This window comes from Silurus aristotelis, assembly GCF_946808225.1.
Source record: "Silurus aristotelis genome assembly, chromosome: 28".
NCBI lineage: Eukaryota > Metazoa > Chordata > Actinopteri > Siluriformes > Siluridae > Silurus > Silurus aristotelis.
In genome coordinates, this window is record NC_139601.1 from 14,019,326 (window position 1) to 14,045,508 (window position 26,183).

A 26,183-nucleotide genomic window follows, 5' to 3' on the forward strand; every position below is an offset into this window, starting at 1 on the left:
CTGATCATACATGTAGCCACCATCTTTGGCTCAAAACACTCATTACACATTACAGTATGGTTTTTACAATGCTAAAAATTTATAAAACTGATTTGATAATACAGCAATATTAAACTCTTAAACCTGAGGTTAGCCTTCTATATAAAAAAAAAAAGCCCTCTCTGGTATTGTCCTGTTTTTTCCTGATCTTGGATTTGGATTTTGTGAACCTTTATTAAACTGCCCCCAAAATTTGCACATGTTGCTCCTTTAATACCACATAATGTAACGGTCTGCTGTTGTTCAGCAAAAAAGCACATACAATTATTCATGCAATACATTTTTAAGGAATGTTTTGTAGAAAGAATCTCCAGTGTAAGCACTTTCTAGGAGTTATAGCTGTAACTATTTTTTTTTGCTCCAGATTTCTGCCACTGCACTTTTTAGCAGTATTATAACAAGATACTTTTCAATTTGTTTAGAGAGAGAGAGAGAGAGAGAGAGAGAGAGAGAGAGAGAGAGAGAGAGAGAGAGAGAGAGAGAAATGCAATTGTTTACAGAGCTGCAAAGTGGCACAGTGGGTAGCGTTGCCACCTCACAGCTTCGAGCACATCTTCAATCATGAGCTCAGGTTACTGTCTGCAGAGAGATTTGTAAGATTTCTGGGTCATTGTGGGTTTTCGTCAAATTCTCTGGTTTCCTCCTACCTACCCACCCAAAACATGCAGATAGGTGGATTGACCCATGCATGTAAATGTGAGTGTGTATGAGTGGTGCCTGGTAAAGGACTGACATTCTGCCCTAGGTTAATTCTCCTGCCTTACACCTACACCACACCACCCTACTGTTGATCATTTTCCTATAACAGCATTCAAAGGTATCTTGACACCTGTAGCCTGTAACCTGTATTCCAAAATCCATGTCTGTTTTGACAGTGATACTCCAGAGTATCAAAGGCAGTTGTTAACTGTAGGATAGAGATTCTTTTTTGTCTCAGAGCTTCTGTTTGCTTGTTACTATCAGTGTAGTCGTAAAGTGTGTGGGTTTACTTCATTCAGTGTTGTTTCTAAGACTGCAGGCATTCATAATGACCTCGACCAGATATGTCAAATGCTCTCGGATACTCCGAAATGTCCAAACAGCAGCGCTGATTTTTATTATTAACATGTTTGGAGCATGTTAGGTTCTGTAAATTCACAGACAGAAATAAGATAAAGAATATTTAACCAGAATGATCTGTCCTTTCACCTGGTGCTGTTTTTTTTTTCACGTTGGAGAGTGACACAAAATTGGAAACATGGTTTGAAACATTACCAAATATATAAAAAATGTCTAATGGATTATTTACATTGACATTGTTTTTGTACTGACACTGTGTAAAAGCTGATTATATTGCTCAGTGCTGGATGATGAATGGATATAGACACATACAATTTTAGAACTGTTATTTTTCCCAAGCAATTTTTAACAGTACAGCCAATGTAATATATGCCCCCTTTCAACAAAAAGTCAACTGAAAACCCGATACTGAGAGGAAGTGAAAGATAAAGCAGAAAATCAATTTGCTGTGTATATAGTTACATTCATTACTCCCGTTCCCTTCCTCCGCTCCTCATCCACACTCCTCACCCCCCTCTTTCTACCTCTTTACCACATCGCTTAAGCAGAATTCTCGAAGCAGCCACAGTGGGGAGCGCCTGGTAAAAAGGAGCGAGTAGTGTTTCCCACTGTTCCTAACTGACGAGCGTACACTGACGTGGCACAGCACGTCCTCTGACTCGGCGTGTTGTCCATTTCCCACAGGCACGATGTCGTTTCCGTAACAAGTGAGTTTGTCTTTAGTGCTTCAGAGAGAATTGTTGAGCTCAGTGACTAGGCTTTGGTCAAGCAGCCTGCTTTATGTACAACATCAATACCCTGCTATTTTTCCTGGAGTGGCTTTTCTTCTTTTACAGCGTGTGATTGCAGAAAATATAAATGCTTCTGGACAGATAAGCAAATAGACAGGCAGACTGACAGACAGAGAGATAAATTTACTGACTGAAGGACAGAAAATAAGATAGACACAGGCTTTTATAGAGACACAAGTAAAACATTAATGGACATATACGGACTCACGGACAGTCAGACAGACAGACAGGTAACTGCATGGATACTCTGATTCATAGACAAACAGACCGACTAATAAGGTCTGGTTAAGAAGATAGACAGACAGATAAAAAAGCACAGAAAAAGGCCAAACAGATTGTGTATTTTTCCTTGTTGATCTCTCTCTCTCTCTCTCTCTCTCTCTCTCTCTCTCTCTCTCTCTCTCTCTCTCTCTCTCTCTCTCTCTCTCATACACACACACACCCTATATAAAGGTACTTGAGTATCCTTGAGTTAAGAAACTACATACTGTATCTCGTGTAAGCATAAGAAGCCATTATTTCAGAGTGCTTATTTGACACGGTACATGTTGTTAGAAATCCTGTCTGCAGCCTGGAGTTTTGCTCGAATCCTTGCGGCATCGGAATATTCTCCTGCATCACTCTGCAGTGCTTGGAGAGGTTGCTAAGCAACTAGTTGCTCTATAGTCAATGGTAAAATATGGCTGACCAGCGCTGTGAGCCAAAAGGAGATGCCCAGTGATGACTTGTTAGACTACAATCATAGCCGGGAGAGACGTGCGCGTTTGCGTGTGTGCGCATGTGTGTGTATGTGTGTGTATGTTGATATCATCTGTGAATTTTAGATTTCGAAAACGTATGAACCCAAGGCTTTGCCAGTAACCCACGGCAAATAAACAGAACCAAAAATACTGAGGCTTGAGGACAATTTCGAATCTTAATTTATAATATGAATTGCAGGAAATAAACATAGGCAATGTTCTATTGACCTTTTATTGTCGACACTTTGCAGTGAATAATTTTTGTCATTTTCTCACCTGGCCGTCTATTAATCCTGTATTAACCTCATCTCTTCTATTTCAATGCTTCCATCCGAGAAGTGCGTGCCCTTTTGTCTGTAAATTATGCCTCGGTCTCCTCTACAGTGACTCATTGCGAGCTGGTTTGTCAACACACTTAATACTCAATGACAAAAGATCTCTGTCTGAATTCATAGATCAGTGATCAAAGCACAACACTTATTTCACATTGCCCTGTTTCTAACAGCAACCTTTTAAAGAAGAGGAGTCTGTAGATATTCTTAAAGGAACCTTTTAAATCAAATCTTTATCTAGTGTACTGTGTTTTGTATCTGTAGTGCATCTACTATATGATTAGTGCAGATGAAGAATATCAGCTTGGTTATATTGTGCTGGGAAAAGAACCGGCATCCGGTTTTATTTAAATTCACATACAATTGATGTCTGAGAGCAAGTCGGTGAATTTTCTCTGTTAACATTAAATATGTGGCTGCATTATGTGAGTGTGAATTGAAAGCTAAAACCTAAAGGTAAAGGTCTGAAGTTGGTAGTCAGCATGTTGTTTATCTAATAATGCACAAATCATAGCCCGAGTCTGTGGCGTAGGTGTGTAAACAGACACACAGAAACAGACAAGAATAATCCATATTTAAAAAATGGAGATGATGCGATAGGAATGCACTGCAGCAAATGAAATTTTTTTAAAAGTATTTAGATTAATATGTGTATTATAAGATGCCTATACAAAATAATATAATCCTGTTTCAATTTATTTGCACATATAACAATAATTGTTAACAGGCAATTATTCCTTAAAAAAAATAAAAATACAAGCTTAAAAATGAATAATAATATCCAGAAATGAAGTATATGGACAAAAGGTTTTTATGATTTTTATTCCCAATTTCTGTTATAATACCCTCCATTTCTCCAACCTAGAAAAATGTTCTACAAGACCTTGGAATGTGCTGAATGTTCTCATTCATTTACAAGGGTATTAGTTAAATCTTCATGCAGGTGATATGAGGAGGGTCTGGGGTGCAGTCAGTGTTTCAGCTGATCCCAAAGGTATTCAATAGGGTTGAGGTCAGTGCCTTATAGCAGACCACTCAAGATCTTTTATTCCAAATTATGTAAACCATAAAATTTGTTTTGTGCACAGGAGCTGGGACAGCTTTGGGTCTCCTAGTTGAAGTAAAGTTAAAAATTAATTCTACTGCATTTAAATACATCCTATACAGTTGTGTGATTCCAACATGGTGGTAACATTCTGGGGAATAATCATGTACCTTATGGTTGGAAAAGTCAGGTGTCTCAATAAGTTTGTCCAATAGTATTGTTGTAATGATCTTATATGTGGTTAATTGAAGGCTTATAATAATAAATTATTTATACAATTAACTTTATTCAAGATAAAATAAACGCTTAGATAATGACTCCACAAAAAAAAATAAACAAAAAAAACTACAAGCAAAAACAAAACAGAATATGAAGCTTCACTTGTAGTGCTTTGTATCCTGGCTGACTTCTTCCAGGAGATTCTTTTTTTTACTAAATTGTTTTAAATTCGGGGCAATGTTAATGATAAAGGTATATAAATATTAATCTGATATAATATAAATCATTACATAATTCATACAATATAAATCAGAAAGGGAGCTAAACAGGACATCTGTTTAAGAAGAGTACACAGATACTGTATAAATTAGGGCTGAAACGATTTCTCGAATAATTTGAGTAATTGGATACATCTTGAGTAATTAGAATACAAAAATTATTTTAGTCCATTTAACTACACACAGAGCACTGTGTTTCCCCACGGACCATTTTTACTGATGCACCACCTGCTAAACTCTGGAGCCTTCTGGACGGGTAAACACTGTGGAAGGCCATTCCTGCCACAAAAAAAAAAAAGTTTGCCTAATTCCGATTCTGCAATTCCGACTTTATTTCTTGTAATTCTGACTTTATTTCTTGTAATTCTGACTTTATTTGCGAGAGAGAATTGCGAGAAATAAAGTTCGAATTGCGGGGAAAAAAGTTGGAATTGTAAGAAAAAAGTCAGAATTAGGCAAAAAAAATTATTTTACATGGCGAAAACAGGATTCAATACAACACAGAAATCACTGCAGAATAAAAAATGGAGGAACAGAGAGAAAACAGCGAAGGACGAGTAAAAGATTTAGGCCAAAGCACACAAAATTAATTAATCAAAGTTTGGGTTAATTTCAAACTAAAGCATAAAGAAAACAAAGAACACTGCAGTTACCATTTTCAAAGTCATTTGAAATAGTTTTTATATTTTTATAAAAAAAATTTAATATATTTGTATTTGCATTTTGATGTAAAATGGCAATTAAATGCATCAAATTTAGTTTTCACAGATATTCTTGTATTCAATTTCATCAGTCAAATTTTTCTAAAAAGGAAACAAAGTTCTTGTTTATTTTGTGAATTTAGTATTCTTCTTTAATTTGGAAAAAAGTACTTATTATCCATCAATTGGTGGACCACCAGCTGCAGAACAAGTATTTAAAGAAAGGAAGGAAGGAAGGAAGGAAGAAAGGAAAGAAGGGAGAGAAGGAAGAAAGGATGGACGTAATGAAGGAAGGAAGGAAGGGAAGAAGGGAGAGAAGGAAGAAAGGATGGACGTAATGAAGGAAGGAAGGAAGGGAAGGAAGGCAGGGAAGGGAGGGAGGGAGGGAGAGAAGGAAGGAAGGGAGGGAGGGAGGTAAGGAAGGAAGGAAGGAAGGAAGGAAGGAAGGGAGGTAAGGAAGGAAGGAAGGAAGGAAGAGAGGGAGAGAAGGAAGGGAGGGAGGTAAGGAAGGAAGGAAGGAAGGAAGGATAGGGGGGGAGGGAGGGAGAGAAGGAAGGAAGGAAGGAAGGAAGGAAGGAAGGAAAGAAGGAAGGAAGGAAGGAAGGGAGGGAGGTAAGGAAGGAAGGAAGGAAGGAAGGAAGGGAGGGAGAGAAGGAAGGAAAAAAGGAAGGAAGGAAGGAAGGAAGGAAGGAAGGAAGGAAGGAAGGAAGGAAGGAAGGAAGGAAGGAAGGAAGGAAGGAAGGAAGGAAGGAAGGGAGGGAGTTAGGGAGGTAAGGGAGAAAGTAAGGAAGGGAGGAAGAGAAGGAAGGAAGGAAGGAAGCGAGGGAGATAAGGAAGGAAGGAAGAGAGGGAGGGAGGTAAGGAAGGAAAGAAGGAAGAAAGGAAGGGAGGGAGAGAGGTAAGGAAGGAAGGAAGGAAGAAAGGAAGGAAGGAAGGAAGGAAGGAAGGAAGGAAGGAAGGAAGGAAGAAAGAAAGGAATTAAGGAAGGAAGGAAGGAAGTCTGTTTAGTTGGGCCAGTTGCTTATCCAGACATTTGTAAGCAAGGGATTTTATGTAACTGGACATTTTAGTTAAACACTCATGCTATTACCATTAGACTGAAGCACACAGGAGTTTACATTTAATGAGCCGAATAATAAACTCATACGCAATATGTTATTTTACATGTATTTTTATACACAATCACTGCTCTTTTTTTAAGCGATGAACATGAGACTTCATCCCCCAGGAGAACTCTTTGTGGAGTAAAGAAGTATAATGAGTGTGCTTATTTAATGTTTCCCCACATCAGTATGAGCATACAATGTGCATAGCTGCCAATGGTGTGGATGTGATATGCTAAAAGCAGGTTGTGCTTCAGCTCCAGAGAGGCCGAGCGAGCAGGCTGGATAAATCAACACCTTTTGCACTTTTGCCTGAAATACACAGCTAGTTACATCATAAAACTGTGTATGCATTCGGTTCATGCATCTGCAACCAAACACAATGAATCACGATAAATCGTATTGTGAATCAAATTCACATCTGACCATAAATGTAGCTGTAATTAGCCAGAGCATGTTTTCGTGTTTGCCGTTTGTTAGCTTTACTTTGAAGTTACAGGGTTAGCAAAAGATCTAGCAGTAGTATATACTAGCAAATCCTGAATTTATTTTCCATAAAGTGCAAGCAAACAACCATGAACATAAACCATAAAAATGGTGGACGGTAACAAAGTATTTTTAATACATTAATGTAATTAAGCACATTTTTCAATAATTCTTTCTATATTTTTTTCAATCTGGGAAACATTTATTTCACTATATTTAATGTGTTGTATCTTCTTTTTTTTATTCCACTACATTTCAGAAACACATGCTCTTGCTCTTCACTTGATAGTAAATAATTAAAAATGTATAATAAAACATTTTATTGTATTAAATATTCATTGTATTAAGTGTGAATTGTTAATTGTGTTAAATGTATAAAAATTAAGCTGTTGTAAGACCGCGCTTCTTGCGAAAAGTAAGGGTACTTTTAGGGTGTGAATTTAATCTTAGACAGATCTGTCAATTTAATTTTTACAATTTAACTACATTTAAAAACAAGTTCTTTTTTATTTCTTTTTAACTGAGCATTAATGTAAGAAATATGTTAATGTAGTTATATTAAAGCAGGATATTTGACTATTTTTTAAGCAGTGTTTTGAGATACTAAACGGAAGAAAATCACTTTAAAGTATATGTGGCAAGTAAAAAGCACCTTTATCATAAAAATAAAGGTGCTTTTTACTTGCTTTAATATACTTTGTCACACAACAACAATGACAGAAGCTCCACCGTGAGACACTGAAAACTGATGTTAGAAATTAAGTAGTGATGCTAATAAGGTACAGTATAATGAGACACAGGTGAGAGGAAATTGTGGACATGACATGGGCTGATGGGTAGTGAAGTACTGGTACTACCATGACACAGTATCTTAAACCAATGTGGTTTCTTACACCGTATGATTTGCTAATGTCAATAGAAAGAAACAAATGGACCTAACACAGAATTTTGTACTAGAAGTGAGATATGTGATTTTATTAATACTACAAAAATATATAATTCAATTTATTATATGAACTTGGCCCTTGATCAATTCTTGATCCTGAAAACTTTCCTTGACTGTAACCCCTTATATAATACATTGTTTAAAATATATTTATCACATTTGACTTTTACATTTAACACTGTCTTGTTCTTTTTTGCTTGACTTTTTTTTGTTTTAACTATACACAGTAAGACTAACAGTACATCATCAACACACTGAGTGCAGTAGTTCAACCAACAAGACCTCATATTATTTTTGAGCCACACCAATGATTGTCTCTTGCTATTGATCTTCAGCTGATGCTCTTAATGAAGGGTCATGCTCCCATTTCTCTCTACTGACATCTATTGACTTCCAATGATCTGGCCCTTGTAATGTGTTGAGTACTGCAGTCTCTTTGGAGGCTGAGGAGTGTGTGTCTGTGCTTCCACGGATAAAATGGTAACATGGCTAATGGGAACCGGTAACCATAGTTACATGATAACAGTTTAGGTTAGTTGTATCTTACATTAATACACTTTACCTCTTACAGCAAATGACAATGACATGTCACCATGATATTGTGAACCGACTGGAATCCCGTCCAGGGTGCTTTCCCTTTCTCATCCTTTCCCTTGGTATTCCCAGGAAAGGCTCTGGATCCACTATGACCCTGTCCAGGAAAAAGCACTTACTGTAGGATAAATGATGGGAACAAAAATGTGCTAGAAGTTCAAAACCCAAGGTTGCCAAAGAGCTCTTGAACAAGACCCTCAATCTACTCTACTGTATGGTTTGTGTTAAATAGGGCTAAGCCTTTCTTGATGCTTTTGTTTTTTGAATCAGTGTCTTCAGCATTTTTTTTTTAGGGAAGTATGAATCAGTTTTCTTTAACCCATCAAGTGTTCCCATAATGCACAGCATTTACTTACCCCCAATATATGGTCCATTTAGGTTGTTTTTTCAATTGATGTTTAAAGTTTCATCTGGCTGTTCTAGTTTTCTAAACCATTGTATAAATATATCTTAACATCCAGTAAATGCTAACTTTCTAAAATCTGTGTAAATGGAGGCTGCCCTAATAATATATCATTGATGGAACTATGGCTCATTATATGATATTATTTCATACAGTGTAGCCTCTGTGAAATTTACACTCAGCAGCTTTAGCACTGTTGTAGCAAATTACCTCTGTAATCAAGCTGATTTACAACATTTTCAGTTATCTTTGTCAAGGATGTGGTGGATCCAGAGACTATTCTGGAAATAGACACATGAAGCTCCAACACACATAGCTACACAATGTAACTTCAAATTAAATGTAATTATTATACACTACCTGTTTGCAAGTGCTATAAATGTTCACGATCGGCCCAATTTCACGTTTTATTGGTTGTATCAGTAGATTAAATCAGTAAGAATTTCCATGCCTTCAATTGAGTTCAATTTAGATTTATTTGTATAGCACTTTCAACAATGTAACAAAACAGATTTACAGTGATAAAAAGTCTGAAATTTGAAGTTAAGTGACTATAAGTTTATCTCTCATTAGTTTATCCCAAATGAGCAAGCCAGTGCTGACAGTGGCAAGGAAAAACTCCCTGAGATGGTATGAAGAAGAATCCTTTACTAGGAAACAGACTCAAAAGGTGAACCTGTCACCATCTTGGCAGGACCGATACATTATTTTATATATATATATATATATATATATATATATATATATATATATATATATATATATATATATATATATATATATATATATATATATATAGTACAGACCAAAAGTTTGGACACACCTTCTCATTCAAAGAGTTTTCTTTATTTTCATGACTATGAAAATTGTAGATTCACACTGAAGGCATCAAAACTATGAATGAACACATGTGGAATTATATATGGAATTATATACATAACAAAAAAGTGTGAAACAACTGAAAAATGTCATATTCTAGGTTCTTCAAAGTAGCCACCTTTTGCTTTGATTACTGCTTTGCACACTCTTGGCATTCTCTTGATGAGCTTCAAGAGGTAGTCACCTGAAATGGTCTTCCAACAGTCTTGAAGGAGTTCCCCGAGAGATGCTTGGCACTTGTTGGCCCTTTTGCCTTCACTCTGAGGTCCAGCTCACCCCTAAACCATCTCGATTGGGTTCAGGCCTGGTGACTGTGGAGGCCAGGTCATCTGGTGCAGCACCCCATCACTCTCCTTCTTGGTCAAATAGCCCTTGATGCCTTCAGTGTGACTCTACAATTTTCATAGTCATGAACATAAAGAAAACTCTTTGAATGAGAAGGTGTGTCCAAACTTTTGGTCTGTACTGTATATAGTTAAGCTGTGTTTAGACAAAGCACTGAACATGGGTGCACCCACACCATACTATAGGTTCACAGAGGTTTGGGTCTATGCAAATTGTTGTTTTTTTACCTGACAGAAGTGAATCCCAGTGTTGCTGTTGTAGCCCATCTATCTCAAGCATGCTGAGATTATTTTCTGCTCGCCCAGACTGTAACAAATTAATATATTAGTTAATCAATGCTCAAACCATTCTTGTCCTCTGACCTTGCTTGACATGGTGTTTCCACTTGTGGGACTGTTTTTCATTGTTGTTTGATGTTTTTCATGCTGTTCTGTAAAAACTCCACAGACTGTTATGTCTGGAATTCCTAGACAGGTACTGAAATGTTGAAAGAAGCCCTTTTGGTGCCAGCATTAGTGCCACATGGTTTTTACACCATTTCTGACCATGTTGTCTCATTCAGAGGTGGGATGTTATGAAGTACAACAACTTTGTTACTGTACTTAAGTAAATTTTTCTGGTATCAATACTTGACTTTTATTTGAACTTTTTACTTCAACTCATTACATTTTTTACACAAATCTCTGTATTTTCTACTTCTTACTTTTTCAAAACAGACTCGTTACTTTAGTTTAAATCTATTCGGTGACATCATCAATATTTTTTCTTTATTGCACACTGTTTTCAGCCCATCAACCGATTTCTTGTCATTGCGTGGCTTTTTCCATCTACAACTGGTGTATTATTTCCTGGATATCACGCACCACAGATGTAGGCTAGCCTAAAAAGCTAACAATGAGCAAGGCAGCAGGCAACAAGTAGTATGGGGTTAATGTGGATGAGACAGAGGGAGTCAACGATGAAAACATGACTAAGAATAGAGACATTTCTGATCATCTTCATTATCATCATCATCATCATCATCATCATCATCATCATCATTATCATCTTTTCTCTACTTGTGTTCTATATGGTGGATGTTCTGCCTGGATACATTCATTAGATAACTTTTTTTTTATTATTTTTTTTAGTATTAATATATTATTATGATGTGAGGTTCAGTTACCAGTGTGACGCTAAAACAGGTAGTAGTAATGCCTACTTTTTACTTAAGTACATGTCAGAGCAGATACTTCTATACTTTGAGTGAAAAAAGTGTAGTCAGAACTTTAACTTTGAGAAAAACATGAACATGAGTATCTGTACTTCTACTTGAGTGAAGGATATGTGTATCTCTGGTCTCATGTCTGAAATGTATGCGTTAGTTTGGACAAGTATGCCTAATAAAATGGCACATGTTGCACATTGATGTTTGTTTGAGTTTTTCTAGGCCAGTATAATAAAGCATTCTAGTTTTCATACAGTCTCTAGTTTATTAACCACAAGTAATACTAATGTATGTTATGGGAAGTATGTTAAAAATGTAACACCCTAAGTTTCAGTGGTACCTTGATATTCTATGCCTGTGCCTTATGACAGCAAGGACTAATGCTTGCTGTGTTTACACCTGCAAAATCCTTTCCCTAATTACTGGAAGGACGAGCAAGACATGGCACAGCTGGCGCTTTGTGCCTGGTATCCACTTGGACCAATGGCATCCTTGGTGCTTTTAGCAAGACGGTGCGGGAGGGTGCATGTGTGTGTGGGCTGCTGAGCAGTTTCACACAATGTTAGTTAGGTAACTATAGCACAGAGAACGTGGGGAGGGAGTGATAAAAAGAAGAGTTCTGTGAACAGATGGAGAAAGAAAGAGCAATACAGAGAGAGGGAGAAAGAGAGAGATATGAGAGCATATGAGGACCGGAATCAGCAGCATACCTTATGCATTGTTTGTAAAGAGTTTAGGATAAAACAAAAGTATGTGGTTATCAATTTATGCTACGCACCTTAATCGCTCCGCTTAGGAATCCTTTGCGTCCTTGTTTTTCCGTGGGTGGCTGTGTGCGAGAGAGCACAAGCATTCGAAAGCGAGCCTGAGACCAGGAAAAGAAAGCGGCAGCACAGAGAAAGAGAAGGGGGCTCAGGCTATTTGACAGGCTATTATTTGCTTCACACGTCACACTCATGTTTACATCTTGCTATCTGGAGCTGAGGGAAAGAACGGGAAGAGACGCTTGCTTCTGTAAGGGTAAGTGCTTTCTTTCCATGAATCCTATAAAGGTTGCATTCTTTGTTGATGATACTGAAAGGCCTGATGCTCTTTTTCTAACACTACATTAAAAAATATGTATTCCTGATTGTTCAGGGCCTTCCGTTATGTCAGGGTTATGACCTCAGTATGTAGTGACACACATGGATGTTATCTTGTTGTCTACTTCGTGACAATATAACATGTTCTGCAGTAAGGGGCTTTTTCATCCTGCTTTCGTTCTAAACAGAAACCTTTCATGTTTAGGACAGTGGCAAAAGTGTTTCTAGATCTGCTGTATTTTGATCAGATGTTAAACTTCTCTGCAGAAACACTTAAGCCTTCTGTGTTTTTCGAGATGCAATGGGGTGCTGTGTTTGCGGAAATCCAGAGGTGCCAAAGCTGACCTGCAGGAAAGCTGCTCGCTGCAGAATTGGATACCCCCCCACCACCCCCCCACCCCCTGCTGTCGCTTAAGCTCCGCAATATCTCTGTAGAGATCATCATTCATAGTTATGACACTGTAAAGCCTATATTTGTGGAGAGGATGTAAGAAACGAACGCCTGGAAAATAAAAGTTGTCCTTGGAGGGCTGCATTTAGACCGAGAGAGCCACTTGTCGACTTAACCAGATCTCTGTGGAGCTGTCAGAAGCGAAAGTCATTGCTTTGTAGTGGCTGTTATAATTAGCTGAGGCACATCTAAGCACTTGTAAGGGAGCTTGCTCACCGATTGAATCGTATTTTGTTCGTTTTACTCAAAATAAATGCATCAGGGAGATAAATATACTAATTAGAATAAATTTCATGTGTATGGAAGCACCCGAAGAGAGAGACACTAATATTTAAATGCAGGGATGAATCAGAGTATGGCCTGTCACCTAGGAAATGTTTCTTAGAAAAAGTTCTTTTTGGTGGATTTAACGATGAGATAATGCTCATGTTTAAGCGATACAGGTATGCAAGTCAATACAGATTTTTTTTACAGCATACAGTATTTCATCGCTTTGTATTTATATGGTCAAGTCTAGGCGATTTATACTGTATGGGTACATTTTAGTGTGCTTGTAGTGGATTTTTTGTACTGTTTCTGCAGTACAGAATAGCCATTAATGCTCTTAAAATCATCATTATTTGCCCTTTTACTAGTCTACAATGCCCCATGCAGTGACCTTTCCACAGTTTATATACAAATATGTTCATAGTAATAATCAGGCAGCATAAAGCGCCGTTGACGTGCCTAATCTTCTGTCTCGTCTACATCTGATCAGTCTGCAAGGAGAATTTAGAAAAACTAGCATTTTATATTTTATTTAGGTAAACAATAACGATACGCGAAGCTTGATTCTTTTATTGATTGATTAACAAAAAGTAATTTTCCAGCCATTTATAGCGTTACCGCTTAAATATAAATGCTACATTTTTCATCTCTCTTGAATGTTTATAATAGGAACAAACATGAAAGGCATTATAGCATATTGTAGAACATGAATATTGAACCTTTTACAAAGAAAATGACTGGTCCAATCATCAGACTCACATCGTATGTTGTATCGTAACTTATTCTGCGAATGTTCATACTGCTAGAGTGATTCTGAGATGACCTCTGGTGCTGACTAGAGTCTTGGTATCTCAAAAGGTTTTTTTTGCTTTTCCTAACAGTGGCAGCTTGTAGGTCAGGGGTTCAAGCTCCATCACCACCAAGCTGTCACTGACAGGCACTTGAGCAAGGACCTTAACCCATTTTGCTCCAGGGATGCTGCATCATGGCTGACCTGCACCCTGACCCCAACTTCCTATCCAGCTGGGCTGTGCAAAGAAAATAAATTCACTGTACAAATATAAGCCTCTTTCATCTTTGTCTTCTACTACTGTAGTTTCCTCCAGGTGTTGCTCTCGACTTGCTTGTCAGTTATTTACTTGTTAATATTCTCGGGTGTTTAGATTCACTCTCGAGTTGTTCCTTAATTTGCCGTTCACCAAGTTTCAGCACCCTGTTAGTACAAATACTGTAGCCCATAAATAATAACCTAGTCCATAAAAATTGTATAGTTGGTTTTTTTTGGAACTGTAACCACTGGTCATTACCCAATTAGCCAATCATGTCATAGCAATGCAATGCATAAAATCCTGTAGGTACACATATAGCGCTTCCTTTCATGTTCAAAATCAGAATGGAAAAAAATATGATTACAGTGATATTGACAGGGTTGTTTTAAAACACTGCCTAGAACAGGAACATGAGACTACAATGGGCTCACTATAATTGCACAACTATATAATGAGAACTTGAACATTATCTAAAGTGCTTGACATCTATATGCGTGATTGTATGCATTGATGATGCAGCAACATTGTTGGGTCATTGGAGATCTGATGTTCCTGTTAACATGCCCGGTTAGTGTAATATGTGCAGTTCAGGAGTTCGGGCAGAAATATACTGAATGATGAAACTTGAACAGCAAATTAAAAACAACCCTCGATTACAGGAATGAGCAGGATGTTCCTATTAAAGCAAGCAGCTGGTTTGTATCTTTGGATTAAGCATTTGTGGTCGGGTATAGGCTTCGGGATACGAAAATGTGGAAGTTTGAATCCAAGCATTAAGCTGAAACAATTGGCCACATGATTGATGCTGAATTTATCCAGTATTCAGATATTTGAATTGTCCCTGATGTACTGATGTAAAAGAAAATGTATACGCAATATATGGATGTTAGGATTTTGTCGCTTTTTAAGTGGTACAACATTTTAATATGACGTTCTACATTATTTTCTCTAGAATATCCCTTAAAATATCTTAAATTTCGTTTATATATGCAAGGTTTTTTAATATTCTTCCATTCAGACTCATGGAATAAAATATTTGATTTGTGCAAATAGTGAGATTAATTTAGACCTTTGACCCGTGTCATTAACAGCACCTTTCAAGCTTGGCAAGGGGAGAATTCCTTAGTGCTAGAGCTAATGTTTTTTGATAAATGAAGCCTTCAGTAAAGGAAATGACTCGTGTACTTTTCCTGGCAGCTAGAAAAAATATCTGAAGTAGACTTTTGTTTATATAAGTCAACTAGAAATATTTGTATATCATCTATTGTATGTAATCATTTTAATACACATTGCAAATTTTATAAAAAAAATTGAGGTGGCCGAGGATGGGGAGACTTTTGGTGTCCAAACGTTAAAACAAAAAAGTTTATGTGAAGCGTAAATATATCTATTTCAGGAAATCTGAAGTGACTGTAAGCGAATGTAGCATACTGTTAGCATACCATCGGGCCAATGTGTCCTCTCAATTCTTTCCTCAAACTCTTCCCTAAGTGAAAGCTGACTCACACCTATCACCCACTCACTGTGCTAACAGCTACATGCTAGCAGCTGCAAGCTAGCAACAAAATTACAATAAAGTAGGTCCTGGAGAACCACAGCACAAGCATTAGCTTGTTAGCATGCTAGTGTCCCATGTTCCTTGTTTTCTCATTCCTACTTTTGTGTCCTCATCGTGGGCTGACTCACTCCCTTTTGCTCCCTACCACCCACTCACTGCGCCAGCGTAGCGGCATCATAGCCGCCTTCACTAGTTCTAAAACTCACCTGCCGTAGCCAGTTTTCTCCACAGCCCACACATGTTTGAATGAGCCAGGACAGTGGGTGGTAAAAAAAATACAAATTTTGGAAGCCAGGTTAATTTTACCAATGATATCTGAAGGTTTTGAGCTTGCAATAGGTACTTTAGAACAGCCTTGTTTACATGCATCGTAATAAGAAAAGTATAATAAGATACATTTTCATATAATGTCCGCTAGAATTAGTATTTAGCTTACAAGATAAAAGTATCTTATGCGTAGAAAGAGTGCGTCAGTGCTCAGCAAAATAGAGGACATCTCTTTATTTGTGCAGCAAGGATTATACTTTTGTACAGGCATACTCAGGCTACAGACTGCATTTCAATCTTTCAGTGCTGATTTTTGCACTGTTAATGACAAAAAAAATCATAAAACAGCGCATCTATACATCTATAATCGCAGAACACTATACGATTAAATACATTTAAGTATCCTTTTTACATTGTTTAAGGATTATATACTATAAATGCACTTGTGTGGATGAGCTCCCCTAAAATAGTGGATTCAGAAGTGCAATGTGGCATGGAAGCGCCATATTGCTTATTGATTGATGGAGAATACAATGAGTAAAGCAAAATCTGGCAGCTTCTGTGCACCATGTTCAACTCCATCTCTAATATCAATTGAAAGCAAGTCTGGATCACGCTCTTACAGCTGAAAAGTGTTTATTTACACAGAACTGGTCACGAAAGATATCGCATCGCCACTGCAATGTTAACTACAGTATGATGTATTGCAAAGCAGGGCCGTGCAATACCCAGTGGCTAGAGACATTGCCCCTGTGGCCTGATCGGGTGAGGTGCCCTTGTCAACAACCCGATGTGCTGAATTAGTAAACTGCCTGTTTGTTTTTGTATTTCTGTCGGTAATGATTTGCTCTTTGTCTTCTAAAAGTGTTAATAACTGGTAACAACGTTCTTAGAAATGATGTGTAGAGGTGAATCTTAAATGATGAGGTTCTTAAGATATTTCAGGACATATTACCAAATAAAGAAGGTTTTGCTGTAAAAGGAAAAGGTAAATATCAAAACTTAAAAAAAAAAAACAGTTTCCATTATCAGCAATGTGTGATTGTGATGTTCTTTTAAAACATCTACAATAAAGTCTGAAATTATTCCAGAGTGTGCTGTCTTCTCCTTTAATTAGATGTTTATAACAACTGGATAATTTGTATTAACAAGCACCCACCCACTTAGTGCCCCTTTTGTGGTTTGGGCCACTTCCCCTCAAAAATGTCTGCAGAACACGGGCCCTGTTGCCAAGCGTACTGATCTTCAGATATAGTGTATAATGTGGTTATGCAGTGAATTCTGGGATATATCATTTTCATGAATATTAAAAGTAAAGCAAAAAAACAAACCTTTTGTCTTATGCTGTTGACTGTAGAATAGGCTCCATCAATTCTTGAGTATTTTCTAACTAATAAAGTACATTTAGTCTGCTTCTTTGTACTTTTAGAGGTTCTTTGAAATCTCTTTACTGTCTTCCTCACAATAGAGCACTTTTCATTAGTTTCTTCAACTCCTGGTGTAAAAAGAAGTCAGTAAATGCATGCACATGATGCTTTGATACTTTTAAATGATGCTTTACTCCTAGGAATTAAAAAATGTAGTTATGTGAGGGTTTCAGCACTAGATTAACAAAAAATGAATGGCTGTTCAGCATAAAGGTTATGATCAGCCTGTCTTGTTCTTTATCTAAAGAAGGGTAGATGTATAGATATCATTAAAGGAGTATTGATCTTAGTAGTGCACTTGCAAGGTAAGAGTCATATGTCTTCCCCAGAGTTTGCTTTCTAGGAAGTGGTTGCAACAATGCTGTGGGCTGGTTGAATGGAAACTGGCATTTGTCTTGTGTACTAGAATAACAGACCCATTTTGACGTCTGACGATTGTCCTATGTTGTTTATAGTGACTTGAGAACCGCTGTGTGCCAACTGACCAAATGTATTTCACCATTTGGAAACTGGACAATTAGCTGGAACTTTTCTAAGACAATTCTTTATTTCTAACAACTAAAGCTGTAACTTATACCTTACTAATCCTGGAGAAACTTAATGAGCTTCCATAAACCCCTGTGCTTAAACCCCTGATCTTCCGATCATTAACCCAGGGTATAGGATAATGATGTAAAGTTCTGATGAATAACAACATTCTGGATTTCTTTCTTTTTTCACACCATTGTATTCCCACCTTGACCATAGGCAATTATCAACTGCTTGTTGAGTCTCCCCTATTGCACAGCAATTACCAGTTGAGGAGAGTCAGGGATTCTAAGAGAGATATTTGTTAATCACCACATTTTTTTAAAAACTGCCTTCAATGAAATTTCATAGAGCAAAACATACTTTGAGGAGAACAATAACTATATTCAATAACAATAACTATATTCATCCACATATGTGTTTTGGTTGACACACTGCAGACAATGGCCATCGTTCTCAGTAGGTTGAGTTGATGATGATCCTGAAAATACTATTTATCCATGTGTACAATTGGTTTGTATGGCAAACTGTTTGTATGAAAGTTTGGAAAAATTTTGCTTTGCAGCAACCTGTCAGGTTGTCCACAGTATACAGACAATGCATTTAATAACCCTACAGAGAGATGTTTAGTGACTGAAACTCCAGAACACCATTTATGATGTCTAGCTAGAGTACACTGGGTTATTTCCAGGGGCCAGACCTATAATTTATAAGTGTGGCCTGCTGTGCCACTCTGACCTAGTCATCTGGCATAGCAGGTCTGTTCAGATCGGTAGCGAACGCTGCAGGCTTACCAATGAAGTCAATAACAGGTGGAAACATGAACAGTTTGTCCAACCCGGGAAAACCACCCTGGGGCTCTTGAATAAAAAGCCATTGCTTTATTTAGAACGTAAACGCATTATAATTTATTTGCCCCTGTTCCGATGTGTTCTCTCTCTCGCTGAAAAGCATGGCTGCAATTAGGACGCCTACAACTTGAACCTTTGTTAGACATTTCCTATTGCTTTGGAAATTTACATATCAATACGCCTTTCATCGCTGAAGCCTATTATTCATTGCGCTTCAGCCGCATTTTCAATTAGTGTTCCTGTTTTGTCTATTTGATCCCCTCAACATTTTTTTCTTTTTTTTTTTTGTATCTCTACAAGTTATTTTCTGTATGTTATGTCAGCCTCTGAGTCAGAAAATCTTACGCAATATCATTATTGTCTCCCTGTGCATTATGTAGGCAGGCATTTTGGACAGTGTTTGTGCTCCCAAGATAAATTCTGTCCCAGATCATCAGGAGCACAGCTTTTTTTTCAATTCTGGATACATTTTTAATAATATTTCATGCACGTGTGAAATAAAAAAAAACTACAGTCTAATGTGATTTATTGAAATTGAGCTCCATATTGTACTGAATGTAATAGTTTGCTATACAATGAGCAAAACTACAGTTAAATATCCTGGTAATATTCGAAATCCTGACTACAGTTTAATTATTGTTAATCGTGACCATTTTGATTGTATATAAAAATTAATAAATAAATAAACTCCATCTGACATGTCTTGCCATTACCCATCATGACAACTAACCAAACACCCTCACATACTGTAAGTTGACTCTAATAATAAAAGATGGGGTATGCCATGACTCACTATAGTCCTTCTCTACATGTGATTTTCCATCTGTGATATTTTCCACCTCTCAGGTTGAACTAATGTACAGCTCTTGTGTATCTTGAGTTTACCTTTCAAGTTTTCGTACGTTTTAGACTATAGAAATACTTATTATACTTATATTATAGTTAAAGAATAAATAGTCATTTTACAGTCAGATCTCGAGGCTTGTGTGTCTAATTGATCTTTTTTATTATTAATGTGCTATTTGGATTAATTCTGAAAGTGATTTATTTTATATACACATTTATATGCAAATCTTCTTAGGTACAGGCTTATAGATGTACCCACATTTAGGTTTAGTGCAGATGACATAGTTTAAACAGTACTTTTCTTCTCATTGGAATATTCATTAACTGACTGAAGCTTCTAATGAATTCTTTGAAAATGAGCTGTTCTCAGTTGACAAAACAGTAAGTGCTCATTCCTGGCTGATTTCTTGGACTATTAAACTGTATTAATGTTTGTTGGAAGTATTTTATTGTTTTATAAATGACAGGTTGTAAATGTAAGTTTTTAAATCATCTAGTGCTAGTTTTCTTTACATTCAACATATGGAATATGTGGAAAAAAAATTATGCACCTTTTTTTTTTTTAACACCCATTACCATTTCAGGCTATGTCCATCACTGATTAACCAATTAATTTAATTTAATTTAATTTAATTTAATTTAATTTAATTTAATTTAATTTAATTTAATTTAATTTAATTTAATTTAATTTAATTTAATTTAATTTAATTTAGCATGCTACAATCCTTTATTATTTGCTTTTTTATATTGCCACATTCATGTTACATCATTTTTTATTATGTATTTTATTATTATGCATTGCAACCCTGCATCATTACATACCTACACCATTTACTCTGCACACGTGCAGCCTTTTCACACATGTTACTGAATTCAAGTGATTATTTAATTGGTCATAATAATCAGATCAGTCTTATATGTCATTAATTTGATTAAAAATCACAGCTCCATAACGTTAAGATGCTCATCTGAAGAGAACGTGTTCGGTGTGACTCTTGCTCATGTACCATCTTTGTGCTTCGTTGGTTTTGATGTTGCTTCAGCTGTGCTGATCCTGGACAAAGAATTATTTGCCCACCGATCTTATCGTAACAATCGCGAGCTCAGAGGCAAAACCGATCTGAAATGTTTATGCGAATGCAGCGAGCTTTAACAGCAGAGGAGATGACCTGCAGAGGATGAGAGTCAATGCCTGTAGCACAAGGCTTCAAATTTGTCTGAAAGATGAAAGGATGTGCTTCTGTCACATGGCTGCTCTTAATGTCTCATTGAGTCTTTTTATCGTTGTCCCTTATTCTATTTAACACTCTGTCCACCATGGCATTAAATCAGCCTGCTCTTGGGAGAATACTAATACACACTGGATCATTTCATTTACATTTTTATTCATTTGGCAGACGCTCCATCCAGTGTGACTTGAGACGTGAGACAGAATCCAATTGGAGCATAAGCTGGATTTACTTTGTACGATTTTCAGCTTGAACTTGCTGTCACAGACACAATAGCACATCATTAAGGAAAATCTTTAGTAAAGATCTGTGGGCTTTATACGCATAATGTGACGTGTTCACTGGCAGCAATTTCCATTCGACTGTAACCAAAGACAGGTGACATTAAAGTTTTGGCAGTTGCAGACGATGATGTGTTAGACAAAATTCAGTTCTTATTCAGTTATTCTAGCAGGAGTAATTCACCTATTTTGTGTGACTTCTTTTTGACAAATGCTTACGTATGTATCAAGAACAGTATAACCTTCAACAATGTTTTTGTTCATCATGCACTAATATGTAACTCGATAGTCTTATAGTCGTCACAGAGGTCTATATATGCATTTTCTCTGTCAGTAAACTTTGGATTTTTCTGGTATCAATACTATAAAATGATTTACAGCTTCCATCTATGTAGCTAATTACCATACAAACACTATAGAGTGTATGTACTGTTTTGGCAATGTGAAAGTATTTTACACTTTCCAATCAACAAGCTATAAACCTGTGCTGTGTTTTTTATGGGTCCAATATAATCATTTTGATCATTTGAATTTATTAGTGGAATAGAAGTATTGAAGGAATAATATATGGTGTAGGATCTATGTGTGTGTTACACATTTTTTAATGCATGGCGTCAAGGAAAATAACCACCTTCCACAAAACGTCTACCTAGCCATAGATTATTGCACTTATACCAGCGGTCCCCAACCTTTTTTGTGCCATGGACCGGTTTAATGTCAGACAATTTTTTCACGGCCCGGCCTTTAAGGTGTGTCGGATAAATACAAAAAAATTCAATTATACAACCTGCATAAAAACTGGTATTTTCAAAATATAATAATAAACGTAAATCCATTGTGTTGTTTTTTGTTCATTTTGCTCGCTTGGGGGTTTGAATTTAGCGGTAATGTATTATGTGTTAGCGGCCGGAGCCCTTTTAAGAAGGTAGCGGATGGAGGTAAGACATGTGACCGAGTCATAGACAGATGTGGCGGAGAGAATTTGTTAATTTTCCAAAATAAAACATCAATCAGAATCAGATAATAAATAAAACGGAAATAATGTACGTTATGTATTGCTTCTGTGCGGCCCGGTACCAATTTACCCCTGGACCGGTGCCGGTCCGCAGCCCGGAGGTTGGGGACCACTGACTTATACCATGTTCATTCACCAAAACTACAAAATTGACTGAATCGGTGGAAATAATGGTTAATTTAATTAGTTATTTTCTGGTTTGTTAGAGCTAGCCAGCTTTATCACCCCACATTAAGAGAAGATAATCTCAATCACATTTTTGTTTTATTGTCTTCCTTTGTAATGAAGAGCTGCCCCTCTTTCTGTAATTGTGAACGCTTGTTTTGTGTTTGGCTAAAAAAAGACTAAACTTAGTTATACATATTCCTATTCTAAAAATTCCTCTTTTTAAGTTCTGTGATTTTCCTTAATTACCAAGCAGTATATGTTGTTGTGGTTGTCTTTTTGTATTATTATTATTTGATTTTGCGTTAACATACTTTACAGCATTAAGCCTACGATTAAATCATTGGTAAAAAATGTTTCCAAAAAAATACAGAAGGGTATTTTGGACACCTGAACATTTTAATTCCACATTATGTCCCTATTTGATGTTATAATAACTTCCACTTTTCTGGGAAGAGGTTTCAATAGATTTTGGATTGTGCCTGAGGAGATATGTGCTCATTTAGACAACGGCATTCGTACTGCTGTAGGGTGAAGAGTCGGGTTGAGGTCAGGGCTCTATAGCAGACCACTCAAGATCTTCCACACCAATCCATGTAAAAGATGTCTTCATGGAGCTGGCATTTGTCTATGTAGTGTATTTTTGCGATGTTTGTTTTGTTAAAAGATTTGTCATTATGTGGTTATCTGATCAAAGGCCTTATAACGAGCTCAGAAATGAATCCAGGATTAATAGAGCAGAAAGAAGTATGTTCTAAGGACCACTGAAAACTTAATATTTAGGTTTATCTTAAAACCATTTGACTGTATTTTGCAATATGGATAAATACTAGATTTAGATATTTCTTTAATTGAGGCTGGAATAAATTTTATATATTGCACATCAGGTTCAATTAGAGAAAGTTTGATTGAGAAAATGTTGGACATTATTATTATTATTATTATGTTCATGTGAAATCCTTCGTGTGAAGCATTGGATTTATATCTTTATCCTTTCTTATTTGTTGGTTGTTCATACTGTACATGTGTGAAATGAGACCATGCATGCATCTGTGTGTCGCATGGAAAGCAAGCAAAACATTGCAATAAAAAGTTCCATAGAGAAAAGCAGCAACCATAGTTACTACCATCACAGGCAAGCCTGAGCTTAATTTTCACCCTCCTTCTTCTCCAGATGTGTGAGTTTATAGTAAATAAATACAGATGTGTGAGTGGTCTTCTGTAACAGTCAGCATTTATTTTTATATTACATATGTAGTTCTTTTTTTTTGTTTAAGAACTTTGCACACCTTCTGCACATCAGCTTTGTTCCCAATTTCATTATGCACACTGATGTGTGACTAAAAGCAGTCAGGCCAGGGCTGGCCTCTTATGATTAAAGCTTCCTGCAAAGTGCTTCGTGCACCACTCGTTTAAATCTGTGTGTTAATATAAGCCACAAGTAAACGCCAAATTTGCTGTTAACCTGTATTCCCGCAGATATGAAAAACAGGTTATTAGTACAGTATTTACTACGAGCATTTTCACAGCAAATGGTCTTTTATATTATGGATTTTAATAGTGACACTTAGGTTGGTGCTATTTCTTGGTGTAATCGCAATTTTTCATGCAATGATTTGGTGATAGACTGTATAGACAACCGTATTGGGACACCTGACTTTTCCACCTATATGTGGTTCTTTCTCAAACTGGTGCCAAAATATGTGGATGCACACAATACTATAGAATGTCCTCGGTTGCTGTAGGATTAAATTCTCCCTTCACTTGAACTAGGAAACACAAACATGTTCCAGCATGACAGTTCCCCTGTGCATAATGCAAGCACAGGGTATATATGGTGTACATGTCTGACCTCAACTCTACTTAACATATTTGGAATGAATTTGAATGTTGACTGGACCCCAAGCCTCCTCACCTTAGATCAATAGCTGACTACTAATACCCTAGTGGCTGAATGAGCACATATATCTGGAACCACATACACAAATCCAGTGGAACATCTTCTTGGAAAAATTTAGATCATTATTACAGCAGATGGAAACTAAATGTGGAATGGTGTTCAAAAAGCACATAGGAATTTTATGATCAGATGTCCACTGTTTTCTTTATAGTGTATAACTAATTGTAGGTGTACATTAGCAGAGAGGCAAGAATATGAATTCCTATGTTCCTGGAAAGAATGTAAACAATAATAGCATTAGGAGCACCACATAGCATTGTGCACAAAACTGTTTACAAATCCTACATTATTGAAGTTTTAGAGAAAACACACACACACACACACACACACACACACACAAACAAAAAAACCAAAAAAAAAAAACAGCGCAACTGTGTGCCAAAAGAGAAGAATACAAAATAAATCATTTAAATAATCAGAAAAAGCAAAACCTACAACACAAATACTTTCAAACAAACAAAAAAAAGGCTCTGTGGATTTCAGCGCATTTTATTATAGTTCATTTCGTTCCCTGGTGGTCTAATGGTTAGGATGCGGCACTCTCACCGCTGCAGCCCGGGTTCGATCCCCGGTCAGGGAACCATCCCCAGCCACTCTTAGTGCCGGTCCCAAGCCCGGATAAATGGGGAGGGTTGCGTTAGGAAGGGCATCCAGCGTAAAAACATGTGCCAAATCAAACATGCGGAGGAGCCGCTGTGGCGACCCCTAATGGGAGAAGCCGAAAGAAAGTTGTATTATAGTTCATTTAACATTGGGCTTTGTTGCAAAGCAGCTTTACAGAATGAAATAGATGTTATATATACAAGATTATATATTTTAATTTCAGAAACATATCTATGTAAGTATATTCCTAATGAGCAAACCAGGATGACAGGGGCAAGGAAAAATCCCTCAAGACTCAAAAGGGATTCCATCCTCATCTGGGTGAAGTGTCTTGGCAAAGTGGTGACGATTTCTAAATCTACACATCGCTGATACATGAGCATTAATAACTAAAGCACTTGAAAGCTACTGTATAGAAAAAAAATAAATAAATAAATAAATCAGCTTAATGAGATTGGTGAACTTTACCCTGTTTGGGTTTGTGCCACTTTACTTATCGAACTGAAAATGTTTAATTGCATTTGCACATAATGTGGAGAAGTGACATCTGATATAGAAGCCATAGTAAACTAAATGGTGGCTTTTTTATTTCTATTTTAAATGCCGTAGTACAGTATTTATTTATTTATTTGACTACTAACATACTTTCAATAGCCCTGAACAAATTTCTTGTGCAGAGATATCAACGTAAGATTGAAAATATAAAAGACATTACATTGAACACGGTTTCTTTGCATTGTTCGGGCTTCAGTTCTAAACCAAGCTCTTCATAAATACACAATATGAGATGTTTTCACAAGTTTTCACTTGGTTTTCTTGAATATTTCAGATGCTGCGTTTTGTTGTTGTAGTATTAGTTCACTGGCCAATAATTATAGTTGAAACCCACCCCTGTTTCACATTTTATTAGTTTGAAAGTGTACATCTATACCTATAGAAATCTCAGGTTACACAGTGATGCTCTGGGTTTAGTTTAATCACCTTGGCATAAGGAAATATATATTTCTCTTACATCACATTTCCATCAGCACAACTCAATTACAGGCACTCCCGAATTCCCACTGGTTGGTTATTGGTTTTAAATTACATCAGTCATCTCTAATTAGCATCAAGCCAGTGTTGCTAATCCATCTGCATAGCTTTGTTTCATGCAGAGTGCATAGGATAGCAAGTTGAGTAGGATTGGCTAAAGTTGGGACATTTAGATTTAAATTTCGGACATTTAGTGCCTCGATGGGTAATAGATTTAAATATATTCATATGAACAGAACAGACTATTCTTTGTAATTTTGTGTTTAACTTTTCTGTATAATCCTGCAGCCATCTACTGTATAAATACAGTATATATATATATATATATATAGATATACACACACACATGCACATGCATGCATACACACACACACACACACACACACACACACACACACACACACA

General features: G+C 36.7%; 1 protein-coding gene across 14 annotated transcripts in view; it reads left to right on the forward strand.

The window, feature by feature from the left end:
- Positions 1–26,183, forward strand: part of dock3 (dedicator of cytokinesis 3) — a 232,888-nt gene that overhangs the window by 93,780 nt on the left and 112,925 nt on the right. For 4 of the 14 annotated variants that reach the window (XM_083534344.1, XM_083534343.1, XM_083534346.1 and 1 more), the window contains exon 1: positions 11,722–12,187. The exons of 9 other annotated variants lie outside the window; for them this stretch is intronic. The gene's annotated coding sequence lies outside the window, so the exon portion shown is untranslated. Of the gene's footprint in view, positions 1–11,719; positions 12,188–26,183 lie in introns of those variants that run through there. One more of the 14 variants, XM_083534342.1, reaches the window with a different exon arrangement.